Genomic DNA, 16426 nt, shown 5'->3' with positions numbered 1-16426 from the left:
TTTACTAAGACATGTATTCTCTAGATAACTGGGGACTTCAATAAATTGACTTTTTACCAATAGCCCATTACATTGGAGAAACAAGCCAGGGATTCTGAAATAGTTAATTTTTAAAAATTAATTACTTTAAAGGAAAATTTAACATTCTTGATAATAGAGACTACATGTCACTTTTAAAATACTAATAAAATTGACAAGTAAAATACACAATTATCACACTTCCCTGATCAATACGGAAGGTGAATCTATCAGATGCGAAAAAGTTGAGACCAGCTCTGATACCACATAGCTCTTGACTGCTTCATTGCTTCCAGGTAAGTAAGTAAGATGCACCATGGGGCTGCTCTTACCGGTCAAGTCAAGACTTTCCATTGTGATGCCAATGGAACATCAGAACTTCCAACTTCTGTGATGCAGCAGGATTCTGTGGAGGACCCAGAGCAAAGTGATTAAAATGGTGAGTCAGGAAGCCCTTTCCAACTATATTGACACTTAAGTCTCCTTTAGCAAAATCATCCCTAAATAAGATGTATTAACAGCCAACCAATCAAAATCAGGAAAATGATTAAACATCCCTGGACTAACACTACTGAGGAAAAAAAGACCGAAAGTATTTACTGTCAACTTTAATTTAACAAAAAGATGATTACTAAAATTACTCAATGGGAATTCTGAGGCCAAAGTTACAGAGACAAAGAATTACAGGCCATTACTTCTTAGTTTGCTGACTAAATTCAGGTATAGAGTTACAGGTAAATCCTCTGGAAAAACATGGAATTAAAATGACATCCTGACTAAAGTCAAGTTATTTGAAATGACTGGTTCAACCAAACCAGTTAAAGCTTAACCACAATTAAGCTATGGTTCAGATGCTTATATTTTATCTTTTAAAGATGAGTGAAGCCCAGATAGTTCTTCTATTAAAGGGTGGGGGAACACATACAAATAGAGAAAAGCTGTTATAAATTACTTTCTAGCTACACATGATGAAATAAAAGAGGATTGAAATCAAGTGTACAAAGTAAACAAAACTTTATATTAAGACTGCAAATATAGACATATACCTAAATTATAATTGCTTGTGAATTTTTTTTATTTTTAATGTTTCCAATTTATTTATTTTTTAATTAGTTTATTTATTTTAATTGGAGGCTAATTACTTTACAATATTGTAGTGGTTTCTGCCATACATTGACATGAATCAGCCATGGGAATACATGTGTTCCCCATCCTGAAACCCCCTCCCACCTCTCTCCCCATCCCATCTCTCAGGGTCATCCCAGTGCTATGGCCCTGAGTGCCCTGTCTCATCCATCAAACTTGGGCTGGTGATCTATTTCACATATAGTACTATACAATAGCAATGTTTCAATGCTATTCTCTCAAATCCTCCCACCCTCACCTCCTCCCACAGAGTCCAAAAGCCTGTGTCTCTTTTGCTGTCTCGCATATAGGGTCATCATTAATACAGACATATATCTAAATTATAATTTTTTTAAATTAAGCTATTTCAGTTTCTATGTGAGACACATTCATTTAGTTTCTCAAGTGCTTCATATGGTAATACTAAATCACACTCAACTAAGAGATAATTTCCTACTCTCTTGTGTATTATGACAATATATTTCTTTACAATCAGCAGGCTACAACATACTTCAGAAACTGGGTATCACTTACTAGCTTACTGCTTGATCAATATTGTTAGTCATTTTATGTGTCAGCTAAAGTGTTTTTTCAGCTACTACAATATGGAAGAACTCGCTCTTATACATTAAATATCAAAAATGTATAATGATTCATTTGAGTAATCCTAACTAGATGTAGATAATTCAGTTGTCACCCAATGCTACAGAAGAAAACAATAACCAGAAAGAATAAAATATTAAATGGTCTTACAAGGCTTCTCACAAGATACTACTCATTTATCCACATTTTTTAGAACAAGGGTATGGATGAAAGAAGAAAGATCTCTGAAGAAAATTAATGGGACACGTGAATACTTTCAAATTAAATGCTTATGTTGCTACAAAAGAAGCATACAATTCCAAAAACTGATTAAATAAATGGTATAAAAGTCTCTCCTTAGAAACACAAGCTGGAATCAAGATTGCCGGGAGAAATATCAATAACCTCAGATATGCAGATGACACCACCCTTATGGCAGAAAGTGAAGAGGAACTAAAAAGCCTCTTGATGAAAGTGAAAGAGGATAGTGAAAAAGTTGGCTTAAAGCTCAACATTCAGAAAACGAAGATCATGGCACCTGGTCCCATCACTTGATGGGAAATAGATGGGGAAACAGTGGAAACAGTGTCAGACTTTATTTTTTTGGGCTCCAAAATCACTGCAGATAGTGACTGCAGCCATGAAATTAAAAGACGCTTACTCCTTGGAAGGGAAGTTATGACCAACCTAGACAGCATATTCAAAAGCAGAGACATTACTTTGCCAACAAAGGTTCGTCTAGTCAAGGCTATGGTTTTTCCTGTGGTCATGTATGGATGTGAGAGTTGGACTGTGAAGAAGGCTGAGCACCGAAGAATTGATGCTTTTGAACTGTGGTGTTGAAGAAGACTCTTGAGAGTCCCTTGGACTACAAGGAGATCCAACCAGTCCATTCTGAAGGAGATCAGCCCTGGGATTTCTTTGGAAGGAATGATGTTGAAGCTGAAACTCCAGTATTTTGGCTACCTCATGCAAAGAGTTGACTCATTGGAAAAGACTCTGATGGTGGGAGGGATTGCGGGCAGGAGGAGAAGGGGACGACAGAGGATGAGATGGCTGGATGGCATCACTGACTCGATGGATGTGAGTCTGGGTGAACTCCGGGAGTTGGTGATGGACAGGGAGGCCTGGTGTGCTGAGATTCATGGGGTCGCAGAGAGTCAGACACAACTGAGTGACTGAACTGAACTGAACTGAGACAGCTAACATTAAAACTGCTGTTTTAAGAAAATGACATACACTATCTCATATATTTATGTCCATGCTTTTTCTTCATATAAATTTATAAAAGCAACTATCAAGCACCATTAAAAGAAAAATTATGAAATAGGTAAAAATCATGAATATAAATAACTATCAAGTAAATAAACTGGTATAAACTTTTAAAAAATGAATTTAATTTATACTGCCACAGTTGGGAGAGATGACACTACTCTTATGGCAGAAAGCGAAGAACTAAAGAGCCTCTTGATGAAAGTGAAAGAGGAGAGTGAAAAAGCTGACTTAAAACTCAACATTCAAAAAAACTAAGATCATGGCATCCAGCCCCATCACTTCATGGCAAATAGATGGGCAAACAATGGAAACAGTGACAGACTTTATTTTCTTGGGCTCCAAAATCACTGCAGTTGGTAATTAAAAGACGCTTGCTCCTTAGAAAAAAACCTATGACAGACTTAGGCAGCACATTAAAAAGCAGAGACATCACTTTGCTGACAAAGGTTCATATAGTCAAAGCTATGGTTTTTCTAGTAGTCATGAACGGACGTGAGAGTTGGACCATAAAGAAAGCTGAGCGCTGAAGAATTGATGCTTTTGAACTGTGGCATTGGAGAAGATTCTTGAGAGTGAGTCCCTTGGACTGCACAGAGATCAAACCAGTCAATCCTAAAGGAAAATCAATCCTGAATATTCATTGGAAGGACTGAGGCTTAAGCTGAAGCTCCAATACTTTAGCCACCTGATGCGAAGAACTGACTCCTTAGAAAAGACCCTGATGCTGGGAAAGATTGAAGCTAAAAGAAGAAGGGGACGACAGAGGATGAATGGTTGGATGGCATCACCGACTCAATGGACATGTGTTTGAGTGAGCTCCGGAAGTTAGTGATGGACAGGGAAACCTGGCGTGCAGCAGTCCTGGAGTTGCAGAGTCGGACATGACTGAGCAACTGAACTGATACTGCCACAACTGGGAGAGAAGGGTCCAAAATTAACTTTGATAGTGTGGGTTTAATTCTTGGCGTGCTACAGTCCATGGGGTCCCAAAGACTGGGACACGACTCAGCAACTGAACAACAACAAATTTTTATTTTAGTTTGGAGATTTGCTTACCTTTTAGTTTAAGAAGTGAGTGCAGGCTATCTGAGAAATAAAGTATGTTCTATCCTATGTACAGAAAGATGTTCTGTTAGGAGCTCAAAAACAAACTATCACTAATCTTAAGGTACATTTACTGATTTGTTTCTATAATCAAATATATACCCCCCAAATAGAACAAATCTATACTTTGCTTTGATTATTGTTCAATAATTTATCACATGGGATGTAAATATCTATGGATAAAGTAGGCAGGGAGAGGAAGGAGGTTGATTATGCTGTAACCAATAAGGATTTTAAAACTCAGGATAAAAAAGAAATCATGCTGGACTTAACTAACTTAGGACAGGGCAGCCAAAGAATCAGCCAGGGAATAAGCCACAGAACAGAGGTCAATTCCAAAGCTGAAGATCCTGCCTGAGACAGACTCTCTTTGAGTTCTGAGCCACACTGAGAGACTCCAGATTTTATCTGGCTATTACAAATGCCCACACGGTAACTTCAGAAAAGCAGTTTCAGCACAAGCTGTTCTGTCTGCATTTAAGTTACAAGGCGACTTCATAAAATGTTCTGATTTGATGGAAATGGGCAGCTGTGTGAGGTGTCAGAAGGACAGGTGGGCAAGAAGGGGAAAAGTCTAAGGGGGTGAATACAATCCCGCAGAATGGTGACTTGTGTGTGTATGCCCTTAGACCAAAGGCAGGGGAGGTTTTCAACTGAGCCACCCCATGCCTGTCTATGTTCTCTGGGTCACACGGTGCTTCCTCTCAGCCCTCCCTTCCACCCAAACAGGGCCTTGGATTCCCAACTCCCAAGGACTTCAGTCCCACTAGCTCATTAAGAACCTGCTCCTTTCCCAAGGCCCATTTCCCACCCATGAAACTGCCTCCCACAGGATGAACATGAAGCCAGGCCTGAACTGCCACAGCTCAGAATTCCCTGAGAAACTATCATGGCAGGTGGGAGTGCTAACTTTAAATTATCTATTGTTCACCTCTTAGCCACAAATAGGACATCTAACTTGGCATCTGCAAAACCCTTCATAAAGACCTGGCCTAAGCAACCATTGAAATATCCCAAAGCAACTGGCTTCTTGATGGTTTACACATTGCCCCTTGGGGTACTATGTTTTGAAAGCTTATTATACTAAAAAAAATGAGATGCCACTTTTTACAATGTGATAGGCTCCCTCATTAGTGTTAATGTCCAATGTAATATTCAAGGCATATCATGGCAAAATCCCGTTCTAGGCCAACATTGTATGTTTTGCACCCTGATGTCACTACAACCTAGTCAGTGCAGAAGAGAATCCAGGCAACCATGCTGCCCACTTACATGGAAGAATATTTAATCCCCATGAATGACTGCTTTTCTGATGTTTTCATCAATTCTCTAGGTAATAGATTAAGCTTTAACTAACTCATTTTCATACATAACCCTAATTCAATCAAGCTCAATAAAAGTCATTCTGAACTGCAATTATTTGCTAAGGAACAATTTCAAATGAAAAAAAAAAAACAAAGCAAAACAAAAACTTGCTGGGCATGATACAATGCATGGTACAGACTGCCTCTCAATTTATGGAGCCAGAAACAACAACAAAATTAGCCAAACGGTTAGAGAAGGAAATAATATTTTTCCTCATCTTCCTGAAAATAGAATATTCATGCTTTTACACTGGAAGAAAAGCAAAATGGAGACCCAAGAAAGCAGATTTTTAAATTATTATTTTCAATTATGTTTGTGTTCTGAAAGAGGCTGCATGTCTAATCTAAGACTCAGTATGACCTCTGAAAGTCAGGACTAGTCCAGGTCACAAATAACAGTCTTAACATCCGCTCTTTCACTCAGTCTTCTACCGGCTTTCTCCATTTGCCCAATAATATGTACTCCAATCTCCACTTTACAAAGTAGGTGTTCTCTGCAAGATTTTTCTATCTTGAAGCTACTTCCTCAATTCACCGTTTTATAAACTATATGTTTACAAGTAAAATGTAAATGTTGTTTATAAATAAAAGCTAAATACAAATGCCAAGCTCTTACTTCTATGTAAATGTATCATATTTGTAGTCCAAAAAAAACTCATTAACTAAAGCTTTCCCAGCCTTGTGTGTACATAAGCCCCCTACTCACCCCCAAAGTATTTAATGTTCTTTTCATCTCCTCAGTAGTAGTACCAGGCACACTGCAAAATAATATAGTACTGAAATGCATACCGGCTGTTATGCAATTTTGGTCAATCAATTCCACACCTCAGGTCACTGTGATATAGCAGAGGACAAAGGATGTTTTTTTCTAAAAATGATAAGCTCCGGTTAAATCATTTGCTGAAATAAATTACCTTTATGCAGACAAAGATAAATGCTTGGAAATATATAATACATATGCTTGTTTTAAAAAAGAGTTGTCTTTTTTCATAATTCTTATTGTCACTGTCTTCATTTTATTATTTTATTTCATTAAGGTATGAAAAAAGACAACACTTTTGTTAAAATCACCCACCTTGCCTGTCTTTACAGCTGAAGCTTATTTCATAGGCATTGCTGCTCAGGCACCAATCCTTAACAGAAATTACAAGTGTCAGCTACACTGAAAATGGAAATTTCTAAAAAGAAAATGCAAATCTGAAGTATCTTTGTTATCACCTTCCCATCCCCACTCTTGCATTTCCTCATGACCCAGAGTCTTTCACAGTTAACAAATCTTAAACATAGTTAAAAAAAAAAAAGCAAAACAAGCCTTAAGAGTTCACTAGATAGTAACAGTAAAGCAAAGTAACTATTAATACAAGTCATTATCATCTGTCCATCTGCTTGAAATTCCCAAAAAAAGTGTAGAAAAACACCAGCAGGCAGAGATAGAAAACTCTAGCATTCATTGTTAGACCTCCTAAAATAACACGATGAAAGATCTGGAAATCCTCTCCCCTTCAGTAGTCACTATTGACCAGTTATAAAACTATGCTTTAAAAACTGCCTTCCACCTATCCACATGCCAAGAGTACAAAGATGCCAATGAGATTGCTGTTTTCTGGAAGCTAATGATCCAGACAGGTAATCACACTCACTCACACACACACACACACACACACACACACACAGTTACACACACACACATAGTTACATACACACACACACACAGAGTTACACAGTAACAGAAAGAAATGTGTAATGTCAAAATGTTAAGCAGAGAATTTCCCCAAAGTTAGATTGCACATGGAAATCTTTATAAAGGAAATCTTTACATAGGAAATGAAGAGGATGGAGAAGGGTGTCATGGGCACAGGCCCAGACAGGGCCCAAGTTCATTATGCAGGAAGGGGAAGGAGGCAGATCTGGGCTCACATCAGACAGTGGAACATGAAATGTAGGCAAATGAGAGTAATGCAACTTGCTCTTCTTTTTTTCTCTCTCCATAGTCTCATAAACAGCAGAGCACAGTTAGCAGCATGCCGTTCTGCAAAGCATACTGGCCTTAGGGCCAAACCTGTATCCCTCATTCACTTACTCCCCTGCCACTGTGAGCCAATTCCTGAGATTCTGAGCCTCTACTCCTCAAGGACAGAAGGATAACAATTCCTACACCTCAACAGGTTGCCTTAAATTATTAGAAGATGTTATAAATACAAAGGGTTTGGTACATAGGAAGTGCTCAATAAATGTTAGTGAGCACACTAGAGTTAAAAACTAGGTGGGAGAAAAGCAATAAAAAAAGTAACATTGTGAATATGCTGAAGTTTGCTTTGAATATTCTCAGTATTTGAATACTAAGTAAATTGCTGCTGCTGCTGCTGCTGCTACTAAGTCGCTTCATTGCGTCCGACTCTGTGTGACCCCATAGATGGCAGCCCACCAGGCTACACCATCCCTGGGATTCTCTAGGCAAGAACAGTGTTTCAAAAAGGTAGATTTTGTTTTTATTTAGGTAGTTTTAACATGTTTAATTTTGACAGTCTGAACAACCACTTTTTACTCCTACCAATTTCAAGCTACATTAACTGATTTGATAATGTGGACATTTTATTTTAATGTTCCTTTGCCATTAAGACTTGTTTCAGGGACCATGGTGCACCTATGAATTTCTGCAGTTTCCATAAGTAGAGGTGGAAAATGAGCTGGTATTAGTCTAGTCAGATGGCTTGGCAAGGAGGCCCTGAATGCCTCTTTTATACTCTTGTGAACTATGTAAATGTGCCTTTGACCTTCTCAGGCAGGGGAAATTGCACATTTAAGGCAGAAAGAGTTTCACTTCCAGGAAGAGTATAAAAACGTGCTTGCCAGCAGCTATATGAGGCACACTGACAGGGAAACCCCAGGTACTTTGGGAAGATTCATTAGCTCTATCAAGTCACTAAGCTGGAAAATAAAAGGTTAAGATAATCCCAGCCCTGTGGGATATCGCATATCCACATTACTGTGGCTTGGTCCAAGTAAACCTTGGCCTACACACCTGAGGAAGTAGCCTGTATCTTCAAGGAGGGGTTCTGTGAATTAAACTCCCTGGAGGAATCTCAGGACTACCTTGTCCTTTGAGGTAAGAAAGGATTCCTTTAATCAGCATTCACAATAGACAGAAAATCATACTCTTAACTTAGTCCAAAGTCAGTTGATAAAAAAAGGAAGTGAGTTGTGAGCAATTTATATCATTTTAAATGGAAACAATCAAAAAACATTCTGTTCCAAGAAGTAAAGGACACTGATCTTTCCCTTTTTGCCTGTATTACTTAAATTGCACAAAGACAATTTAAAGAAAACTAACGTACAATTCTGTCATTTAAAAATCACATCTCTATTAATAACATTATGTTATTAAAAAACCATACTATCCAAAAAGAGTTCTTGTCCCTTTCAGGTGTGCCTAAAGGATATCTAGCAAGTAGTTTTGAAGCAGAAAGACTCTAGTTCCAGATATGTTGATTCCAAGAACATTTCTGATCAGTCAGTCAGTCAGTTCAGTTGGCTCAGTTATGTTTGACTCTGTGACCCCATGGACTGCAGGATGCCAGGCCTCCCTGTCCACCATCAACTCCCGGAGTTTACTCACTCACGTCCATTGAGCCGGTGATGCCATCCAACCATCTCATCCTCTGTCATCCCCTTCTCCTCCCACCTTCCATTTTTCCCAGCATTAGCGTCTTTTCCAATGAGTCAGTTCTTCGCCTCAGGTGGACAAAGTATTGGAGTTTCAGCTTCAGCATCAGTCCTTTCAATGAATATATGCAGGACTTATTTCCTTTAGGATGGACTGGTTGGATCTCCTTACTGTTGGACTGGTTGAATCTCCTTGCTGCCCAAGGGACTCTCAAGAGTCTTCTCCAACACCACACTTCAAAAGCATCAATTCTTTGGCCTTCAGCTTTCTTTGTAGTCCAGCTCTCATACCCATACATGACCACTGGAAAAACAATAGCTTTGACTAGATGGACCTCTATTGGCAAAGTGATGTCTCTGCTTTTTAATATGCTGTCTATGTTCGTCATAACTTTTCTTCCAAGGAGCAAGTGTCTTTTAATTTCATAGCTGCAGTCACCAAATGTAGTGATTTTGGAGCCCCAAAAAATAAAGTCTGTCACTGTTTCCACTGTTTCCCCATCGATTTGCCATGAAGTGATGGGGCCAGATGCCATGATCTTCATTTTCTGAAGCCAACTTTTTCACTCTCCTCTTTCACCTTCAAGAGGCTCTTTAGTTCTTCTTCACTTTCTGCCATAAAAGGGTGGTGTCATCTGCACATCTGAGGTTACTGATATTTCTCCTGGCAATCTTGATTCCAGTTTTTGCTTCATCCATTCCAACATTTCTCATGATGTACTCTGCATGTAAGTTAAATAAGCAGGGTGACAATATACAGCCTTGACATACTCCTTTCCCAATTTGGAACTAGTCTGTTGTTCCATGTGCAATTCTCACTGTTGCTTCTTGACCTGAGTACAGATTTCTCAGGAGGCAGGTCAGGTGGTCTGGTATTCCCATCTCTTTCAGAATTTTCCACAGTTTATTGTGATACACATAGTCAAAGGCTTTGGTGTAGTCACAAGGCAGAAATAGATGTTTTTCTGGAACTCTCTCACTTTTTCATGATCCAACAGATGTTGGCAATTTGATCTCTGGTTCCTCTGCCTTTTCTAAAACCAGCTGGAACATCGGAAGTTCACAGTTTATGTTCTGTTGAAGCCTGGCCTGGAGAATTTTGAGCATTACTTTATTAGCATGTGAGATGAATGCAAATTGTGCGGCAGTTTGAGCATTCTTTGGCATTGCCTTTCTTTGGGATTGGAATGAAAATGGACCTTTTCCAGTCCTGTGGCCACTGCTGAGTCTTCCAAATTTGCTGGCATATTGAGTGCAGCACTTTCACAGCATCATCTTTCAGGATTTGAAAGAGCTCAACTGGAATTCCATCACCTCCACTAGCTTTGTTCATAATGATGGTTCCTAAGACCCACCTGACTTCACATTCCAGGATGTCTGGCTCTAGGTGAGTGATCACACCATCGTGATTATCTGGGTCGTAAAGATCCTTTTTGTACAGTTCTTCTGTGTATTCTTGCCACCTCTGCTTAGTATTTTCTACTTCTGTCAGGTCCATGCCATTTCTGTCCTTTATTGTGCCCATCTTTGCATGAAATGTTCCCTTGGTATCTCTAATTTTCTTGAAGAGATCTCTACTCTCTTCCATTCTACTGTATTCCTCTATTCCTTTGCATTGATCACTGAGGAAGGCTTTCTCATCTCTTCTTGCTATTCTTTGGAACTATGCATTCAAATGGGTGTATCTTTCCTTTTCTCCTTTGCCTTTTGCATCTCTTCTTTTCAGAGCTATTTGTAAGGTTCCTCAGATAACCATTTTGCCTTTCTTTTTCTTGGGGATGGTCTTGATCACTGCCTCCTGTCCAACGTCATGGACCTCTGTCCATAGTTGTTCAGGCACTCTAACAGATCTAATCCCTTGAATCTATTTGTCACTTCCACTGTATAATCATAAGGGATTTGATTTAGGTCATCCTGATATGATGACACAAAGGAATCTGTTCAAAAACAGTGAAGTGTTACTACACTCCCTTTCGAAGTTATTTATTCACAAAGCAGTTACTCCTAGAACTGCTGCTGCTACTGCTGCTAAGTTGCTTCAGTCGTGTCCAAGTCTGTGCGACCCCATAGACAGCAGCCCACCAGGCTTCCCCGTCCCTGGGATTCTCCAGGCAAGAACACTGGAGTGGGTTGCCAGTTCCTTCTCCAATGCATGAAAGTGAAAAGTGAAAGTGAAGTCGCTCAGTCGTGTCCGACTCTAGCAACTCCATGGACTTCAGCCTGCCAGGCTCCTCTGTCCATGGGATTTTCAAGGCAAAAGTACTGGAGTGGGGTGCCATGAACAAATAATACTATATAATAATTAGCTACGTTAAACCAGAAAGAGCCAAGAAACTGCCCTTAGAGGAAAACAGAGAAGTCAATTACAACCTTTCCACAGCTGAAACCAAGAGGTTAAGTGACTGGACAGAAGGCATTCAACTAGTGTGTGGCCAAGCTGGACAACACTCTGTGATTCCACACTGCTTGCTGCCCCTGTAGGATATGATGTTAGCCCTGACTCGAGACCCCATTCCATCGTGGAATCCCAGAAAGCTGAAGGGAGTCAGTCTTCACTCAGTTAAACCACACAGCAAGCTAGACGCAGAGCTAGCCAGAACCAAGGGCTCCTGCTATTGGTCTGTGCACTGTCCCTGGGCACAATGCTCCCTTCTGAGCTGTCGTCAGTCAGTTTGATCTGAAGGCAGGTGGCTCCAGATCAGATGATGTTAGATCCCTACTCTTCCTCTGTTCTTCCACTGTAGCAACATTTCAGGGCTGTCAGAGAAGGCTTCTTGGCTCCAGAACACTTTCCCCTTTCTAGTCTGAACACATCTTCTAGTTGCAAAAGTAAGCACACAAAAAATTTGTGTTTCTAAATACTCTCATAAATACCTAGGAGTGGGCTTCCCTGGTGGTAAAGTGGTTAAGAATCCAACCGCCAATGCAGCAACACAGGTTCAATCTCTGCCCTGGGAAGGTGCCACAGGCCACATGTGTTCCACAACTATTGAGCCTGTGCTCTAGAGTCCCAGAGTCACAGCTACTGAAGCCCGCGTGCATAGAGCCTGTGCTCTGTAACAAGAGAAGCCACCACGATAAGAAGCCCATGCTCCCAGCAACTAGAGAAAAGTCCACGCAGCAACGCAGACCCTGCACAAAAATAAATAAATCTTAAAAAAAATTTTTAATTTAAAAAATATATACCTTGGAGTAAAAAGTTAATGTTTGTTTATGTGGGGGGAGGGGGAGCATATAGAAACTCTGTACTCTCCAAGCAGTTTTGCTGTGAACCCAAAACTTCCCTAAAAAGTAAAGTTTATTATTTTTTTAAAGCTGTCAATTTACTTCATTCTAACAATTTTAAAATTATATGCACACTAGTGAACGACAAGGAGAAGGCCCTGGCACCCCACTCCAGTACTCTTGCCTGGAAACTCCCATGGATGGAGGAGCCTGGTAGGCTGCAGTCCATGGGGTCGCTAAGAGTCGGACACGACTGAGCGACTTCACTTTCCCTTTTCCCTTTCATGTATTGGAGAAGGAAATGGCAACGCACTCCAGTGATCTTGCCTGGAGAGTCCCAGGGACGGGGCAGCCTGGTGGGCTGCCGTCTATGGGGTCGCACAGACCTGGACACGACTGAAGTGACTTAGCAGCTTAGCAGTGAACGACAGGCCAATAGCAGTTAAGAATTTATGAACAGTAATTCTCCCTTTAAATGCTCACGTCCACCAGAAACACCTACTAACAATTAAATTTATGTCCTCCATTAAACCTAACCCCATGCCCTACAACATCAACCTCTGTACAGTATACGTGCTTCACTGATCACTAATCCTCATTAAATGTCTCTGCTCCTACAGCAGTCATTTCAAGTAATGTGCAATATTTGGGCTCAAACTAAGCCAATTCAAAAATCAAAAAAAATTCAAAGGAAATATTCTCCTAGTACTCCCATTGATTTGACAGAAAAAAGATTTATCCTTTGTGGCTAATTCCAGCATAATAGTGACCCTCAGAACTCAGTGTTATACAACCACAGAGGCCACTAATCACACAGGTCTCAAGGTGAATGGTGACATGTATATATGCCTTGCAAACATCTGTACTAGTCATGGCTCTGAACCCTACTAGTAAGTATTTTGAAATTTTAACTTTTTTTTTTTTTATAATTAATAAAGTCAGATTTTGTCATTTCAAGTTAAAAAGCAAATTCCCTGTAGACACCTTGCTTAAACAGGAGAATAATCAGCCACAGAAGTGTGTTTTTCTATACTGGCTCTTCTTAAGCAGAAATTACAGACATACATGTTTTTGCCTGCAAGGTATAAGTGTATCTCCCATTTTCTGGAAACAGAACATTGACTTTTAGGAAAATACTCCACTTTCTCAAGGTCCATGCCTGGAGTGGGACTGACCTAATTCTTCTCAAGCTACAGGGATAGACGTATAACCCAGGCTTGGCCCATCAGCTTATTTCATTTTCTGGAATGAGAAACGGGTGTGAAACCTAGATCAGGACACAGCACGCAAAATAACAGGTATGTGCAGGTACATTATTACTACTGTCTGAAATGAGAGGAGAAAAGAAAGTACGATGGCTTGCACTTCTGTTTTCATAAGAGGAAAAGAACATAGAAGTAGTGGACCACACATAAACCTCCTGAAAAAGAAAATGAAAGGGAGTAATGATATACTTTACTTTATTTGAAATCCTAATTTCAATCAATTTATTTTAAAAATCTGGCACATCATAACATTCAGTAAGTCAAGATGTTTAAATTTTCAATCTGTACTTCTATAGCACCAATTTTCCTTCAGTTTATATTTCCTATAAAGAGAAGTTTCAAGTTTCAACAAAAACACTGAAAAACTAGATAATGTGACTTCTAAAACCAATTCTAAGGGCATTTCGATTATGTATGCCATTATACTTAAGTGGATATTGGCACACAATTCATTCTCCATACCTGAAATTATTTTTATCCTCATATTTAGGAAAAAGAAAAAAAACATGGAATAGTTAGGAATAGAGTGATTTGCTTTAGTGAGTTACCATACTTTTTTCTGGAAAAAATAACCAATTTTTAAAGAACAAAAGTAAAATATAATGACACGAAAGCTATTCTGAATATAATTTTTAAATCTGTTCTGTCTATGATTCTGCTTTATTATTTTATTTTTTAGATTCTACATATAAGCAAAATCATACAGTATTTGTCTCTGACCTATTTCACTTAGCATAATACCCTATAGGTATCCATGTTGTAATGAATGACAAATTAAATGAATGAATTTCACATTGGTTTTTAGGGATACGTAGCATTCCAGTGTATGCACGCATGGTGGTGGGGGGAGGGTGTTGAGATCTCTTCTTCATATATTCATCCACTGATGGACATATAAGTTGTTTCATACCTTGGCTACTATACACAATGCTGCAATGAATGCAGAGGTGCATATATCTCTTTGAATTAGTGTTTTTGTATCCAGATAAATATCTAGAAGTAGAATAACTGGATCATATGACGGTTCTGTTCTTAATTTTTAAAGGAAATCCCTATGCGGTTTTCCAAGTGGTTGCACCAATTTATATTCCTACCAACAGCATGTAAGGGTTCCTTTTCTTCACATTCTCTCCAACACTTTTTATTGCTTATTTTTTTGATAATAACCTAAATACAAAATTTAAAAAGAATCTTCTCTGCAAAATAAGTTACTTTTATGAAATGGCAGCCCACTCCAGTACTATTGCCTGGAAAATCCCATGGATAGAGGAGCCTGGTAGGCTACAGTCGGTGGGATCGCAAAGAGTCAGACACAACTGAGCGACTCCACTTTCTTTCTTTATAGATAGAAATAGTCACAAAAAACAGAGAGTTGGGTATCACACAGTATATTAGAAATTATTTTCTTCGTAAATCCTTCATATAATTTTTACTTGACTCATACCATTCATAAATATATGCGATGTGTTCACATACGAGCAAATATATACATATGACCAAATCTCAACTCCCAAGTGCTGAATTCTACTGCAAGTCACATTCCAGAAGGTACTTGCTATAATTTAAAAGCAATAACACAAGCACTTGTTTCCTACTTTGGAGTAAGATGGAAACAAAGAAAGAAATATCATTTAAATGTAAATTAAGATCTAGGATATACTTCCAAACATGCTATACCAAGGAGGCTTTTATAGTATTCTGTAAATGTCAAACTCTGCTTCAACAACACAATTAAAACTGAACTTCAGTTACTCTACTTGGGGTAACAGTGCCTGGAAGAAGAGTAATTACATCTTCTGGAATGTGGTTCACAGTCTTCAATGAATCTAGTCACCATCAAGGGCTTCATATAAGGAATTTCTGAGAATCCTCAAAATATAGTCTAAGATACAGACTTGAATAGAAGTCTATTTATCTATAATGAAATCTGCAATACAATTCAACACTGTAGCTAACAAGATAGTCTTAAATAATCAATAGTTTCCCTCTGTCCCATACTCCACTCCCATTCTCCTTTCTCCCTTCATTTTACTGACATTTTTTTCTTCCAGTTATACTGAAATATAATCGAGATATGGCACTGTATAAGTTTAAGGTGTACAGCACAATGGTTTGCCTTACATACATCATGAAATGATTACCACAATCAGTTTAAGGAACATCCATCATCTCACACAGATACGAAATAGAAGAAGTAGGAAAAAACTTTTTCTTGAGAATTCTTAATATTTGTTCTGTTAACTTCCATATGTAACACAAAGCAGTGTTAATTATATTTAGTATATTGTACACTATATCCCTAGCACTAACTTACCTTACAGTGGGGAACTTGTACCTTTTGACTACTTTCCTCCAATCCCTCCTCCTCCCACCTGTGGTAACCACAAATCTGATTTTGTTTCCCATGAGTTTGTTTCTTCGTTTTGAAGTACATAATTGACCTATACTACGTTATGTCTACTCATTTCAAAATAATCACTATGCCAAGTCAAGTTACTAAATATCCCCATGCAGGGATATTAGTTACTGACTATACTCCCCATTCTGTACATTTCATAACGCATGACTCATTTATTTTGCAACTGAAAGTTTGTACTCCTCATCTCCCTCACAGATTTCATGCCTCTCCTCAACCCCCTTCCCTCTGGCAACCACCTCCTTGTTCTCTGTACCTGTAACTCTGTTTCTGTTTTGTTATGTTCATTTATTTATTTTTTAGATTCCACATATAAGTAAAATCACATATTTGTCTTTCTCTGTCTGACATATTTCACTTAGCATAATACCCTCTTGGTCCATCCATGT

General features: G+C 38.8%; 1 protein-coding gene across 14 annotated transcripts in view; it reads right to left on the bottom strand.

Annotated features, from left to right (window-relative positions):
* Positions 1-16426, bottom strand: part of BBX (BBX, HMG-box containing) — a 297884-nt gene that overhangs the window by 165238 nt on the left and 116220 nt on the right. For 13 of the 14 annotated variants that reach the window (XM_027566187.1, XM_027565800.1, XM_027566433.1 and 10 more), the window contains one exon: positions 351-424. The exons of the other annotated variant lie outside the window; for it this stretch is intronic. The gene's annotated coding sequence lies outside the window, so the exon portion shown is untranslated. The remainder of the gene's footprint in view (positions 1-350; positions 425-16426) is intronic. 14 annotated transcript variants of the gene reach the window in all.

This window comes from Bos indicus x Bos taurus, chromosome 1, assembly GCF_003369695.1.
Source record: "Bos indicus x Bos taurus breed Angus x Brahman F1 hybrid chromosome 1, Bos_hybrid_MaternalHap_v2.0, whole genome shotgun sequence".
NCBI lineage: Eukaryota > Metazoa > Chordata > Mammalia > Artiodactyla > Bovidae > Bos > Bos indicus x Bos taurus.
This window is presented reverse-complemented; position numbering and strand designations above follow the sequence as displayed.